This window comes from Chrysemys picta, chromosome 1 (genome assembly GCF_011386835.1).
Source record: "Chrysemys picta bellii isolate R12L10 chromosome 1, ASM1138683v2, whole genome shotgun sequence".
In the NCBI taxonomy this organism is placed as follows: domain Eukaryota; kingdom Metazoa; phylum Chordata; order Testudines; family Emydidae; genus Chrysemys; species Chrysemys picta.
The window spans coordinates 148,566,972-148,571,344 of NC_088791.1; positions in this window are offsets into that span (position 1 = coordinate 148,566,972).

A 4,373-nucleotide genomic window follows, 5' to 3' on the forward strand; every position below is an offset into this window, starting at 1 on the left:
AGATATCTCCCACTGGATTTGCTAGTTGTATTACAACTTTCAATTTTGTTAGATAACCCTATGGGAAAAGATAGCTAACCTCCTATAGTGTTTCCTCCCAACTGTTTCTCCTCACTCTAGGAATTGAATTCTCTTTGGACTATGCTGGTATTTAGGACCAGATCACAGCCACTGCTATGCATCGGTCTTGTCACAGAGCAGTAGAAAACCCACTTAATCAGCTATCTAACGATTACCCCAGTGAGAGGAGATGCTTGGGTGGTAAAAAACTGCAGTAAGCCATACACACACCTTTTACCCCCTGGTGTAGGGATATGGGAGGAGAACTGTTCCATTTGAGGGCCCTCAAGAATTTGCACAACTTAAGAGGCACTCTAACTTGTTCCTAAGGACTGGATCCAGCAGACCCAGTGTTTTGTTGGGTTCATAAGAGCCAATCCTTAAGGGTTGGACCTCACGATCTAACCCTTACTTTCCACGCATTATGTACTGCTGTTATTCCTGATCAATATGTAGCTAAGAAACAATTTTTTAAAATAAATTACAAAAGGAGAGAAAAGCAATAATGCACACACTCCAAAGTGAAATGGAGCTATCAATGTAGTTTCCACTTTGTTACTAATAAACAAATTCAGTTCTCTCTTTTGGTATGACAATGTTTTTATGGCCCAGAAAAATAAAATTTCCTTTCTCCTGTTAAAAATAAATTTTCTTGGGCTCAGTTGCCTCCTCCTTCAGGAAAACCTGTGGGAGAGAATTCAGTGTGGCAGAAAAACCCGTGTGGCTTTCCTCCTGGAATTTTTCTGGAATTGTTCCATTGAGGGGTAGGATTTGTCGCTTCATCAATCCAAAGTGGTTTTGCCCCCATGACCGGGATCCCCTGAGGATTCTTTAGGATACCTGGGCCATCAACACAGAGGCCTTATCCTTCCACATACGGTTGGGGGCCCTTGTTCAGCCCCTTCAGCTTTCTGAACACACATTTCAATTGGACCCACACTTAAAGCATTTCATTGCATTGGGTAATGCCTCCAATACCTACCCACATAAAAAAACCTAACTGGTTTCAAAACTGAGCTTGATACGTTTATGGAGGGGACGGTATGATGGTAGGGTTGACAACTTTCTAATCACACAAAACCCAACAACCCTGCCATAAGGCCCCACCCCTTCTCCAAGGCCCTGCCCCCCCACCCTGACTCACTTTAACTGGGATAAGGCAGGGGTTTGGGGTGCAGGAGCGGGCTCCAGGCTGGGGAACGGGTGTGGGGGGGGTGAGGACTCCAGCTGGGGGTGCAGGCTCTGGGGTGGGGCTGGGAATGAGGAGTTTGGGGTTCAGGAGAGGGCTCCAGGCTGGGGCAGGGGGTTGGGGTGCAAGGGGGTGTGAGTTCTGGGGTGGGGCCAGGGATGAGGCATTTGGGGTGTGGGAAGGGACTCTGGGCTGGGGGTCAGGAAGAGTTTGGGGTGCAGGACCCTGGCAGCACTTACCACAGCTCCCAGAAAGCAGCTGCCAGGTCCCTGCAGTGCAACCCCTAGGCACATGGATGGACAGGGAGGCTCCACGTGCTGCCCTTGTGCCCACAGATGCCACCCCCACAGCTACCATTGGTCGCAGTTTCCAGCCAATAGGGGCTGCAGAGCAAGCACTAGTGGCGGGGGCAGCGTGCAGAGCCTCCCTGGTGCCTAGGGGTGGAACTGGTGGTTGCTTCTGGGAGTCACACAGAGCTAGGGGAGGCAGGGAGCCTGCCTTAGCTCCGGCCCCCCACTGCACCACCAACCGGACTTTTAACGGCCAGGTTGGCAGTGCCAACGGCGCCACCAGGGTCCCTTTTCGACCAGGTGTTCCAATCGAAAACCAGACACCTGGCAACCCTATGTGATGGGATTGCCTTCAATGGCATATAGCCACTCTGACTGTTAGTAGTGAATATCCCCAACAGCTGGTGATAGGACACTAGATGGGGAGGGCTCTGAGTTACTACAAAGAATTCTTTCCTCTAGGTGTCTGGCTATTGGGTCTTGCCAAAATGCTCAGGGTCCAACTGATTGCTGTATTTGGGGTCAGGAAGGAATTTCCCCCCAGGTCAGATTGGCAGAGATCCTGGGGGGGTTTCACCTTCTGCTGCAGCAGGGCACACAGGTCTCTTGCAGGTTTTAAGTAGTGTAAATAGTGGATTCTCTGTAACTTGAAGTCTTTAAATCATGATTTCAGGACTTCAGTAACTCAGCCAGAGGCTATGGGTCTATTACAGGAGTGGGTGGGCGAGGTTCTATGGACTGCATTGTGCAGGAAGTCAGATTAGATGATCATGATGGTCCCTTCTGGCCTTACCATCAATGAGTCTACCAGGATTTACCTTTTGTGGAGGGAGTTGCTGAAAAATTCACATTCATTTTTTGTTGGCTTTTCTGAAGGGCTTAGTATGGAGAGAGGAATGATTGGAATCCCCATATCCTCCATTTCCAGCTTGCCACCTGCTCAGCAGCAGTTGAGATTGGAGCAGGAAGCAACTCATTCCACAAGGGCAGCTGACCTCTCCCTCTCAAATGAGGGACTAGGAGATATGCACAGAAGATGCCCTCTATGCTTTTATTATTGAAAGAATGATCAAGCCTATGGCCATTGTCAGACCAAAAAAAAAAAAAAAAAGATGAATTGCTATCTGGGGGATGAAGTTATATGCAGTGGTACAGCATATAAAGGAACATTCCACAGCTGTTATGAATCTTAGTCTGAGAACAAGATGGCAGAGGACGTGCGTATTCTGTTTCTTCTGTACAGAGTCTATTAGGGCTGTCAAGAGATTAAAAAAATTAATCGCGATTAATCGCACAATTAAAAAACTAATTGTGATTAATTGCACTGTTAAACAATAGAATACCATTTATTTAAATATTTTTGGATGTTTTCTACATTTTCAAATATATTGATTTCAATTACAACACAGAATATAAAGTTTACAGTGCTCACTTTATATTTTTGATTACAAATATTTGCACTGTAAAAAAAATAAAAGAAATTGTATTTTTCAGTTCACCTAATACAAGTATTGTAGTGCAATCTCTTTATCATGAAAGTGCAACTTACAAATGTAGAATTATGTACAAAAAGTAACTGCATTCAAAAATAAAACAATGCATAACTTTAGAGCCTACAAGTCCACTCAGTCCTACTTCAGCCAATTGCTCAGACAAACAAGTTTGGTTACAATTTGCAGGAAATAATGCTGCCCGCTTCTTGTTTACAATGTCACCTGAAAGTGAGAACAGGTGTTCGCATAGCACTGTTGTAGCTGGCATTGCAAGATATTTACGTGCCAGATGTGCTAAAGATTCATATGTCCCTTCATGCTTCAACCACCATTCCAGAGGACATGCTCGGTACAGAGAGGGAACTAGGTGATACCACAGTGAAATGCTTTCCACTCAGAGTTGCACTGAACACAATATCCCCTCACAGGTCTATTGTGCACTGCTCTGTCTCTGCTATCATCTTGCAGATGAGATATAAAACCAAAGCCCTCACTCACCACTTAGGGATATAAAAGATCTCTTGGCACTTTATTGACTACATGTGTTCAGAAAATATTCTGGCCTGACCGGCTTCAAAGTTACGTAATTACATGTTTCTCACCTAAAAATTTTTCCTGTAGTTTCAGTTAGATATAGGATTGTTTGGTGCCACCTCCTGTAGATTGCTGTGTAGTAGTAGTAGATCTGTGCTCTGTAAAATAGCTGAAACCCCTGAGGGAGCTGTCCGTCAGTGGTGAATGACAGGATTCCTTTGTACACTCTGTAAAGCACCTTTGGATTTTTGGCATGAGAAAGTACTACATAAATTAAGATATTACTAATAGCTCAGAGCCCATGATGTTGGCCAAGTAATCCACCATTGATTGTATGAAGACTGTAGAGATGAAGTTGTTGCATGCAAACTAACTGTAGAGTAAGGATCATGATTGGTTGAGTTGCATCTGATATCACAATGGACTAGGACTCTTCGCACGGCCTTACACCCATGTTATGTACAGCTACAGTAATTCATAAAGTCAAAATAGCTGAGAACTTAAACGTTGGATGGCAACAGACAGCAAAGCCATGTGATGCCTGCCTGACCTTTGTGACATTCTAAACAAAAATCCTCAACTTGCAGCTGTTTCCACGGCGTCACACTAACTCAACCACCATTCTGGGCTTCAGTGTGACACACAGAGTTACAATCCTGCAATCTTACATAGAGTAGTAAAATGAAATCTATTGCACAGGTGTGGCAGTTGGGACAATTATCTAGATTAATGGTTATTAATAAGTGTTCCCTTTTCACATTTCATGACGTTTCTTGCCTGCGTGCAGCTCCTATTCTCTATGGATAA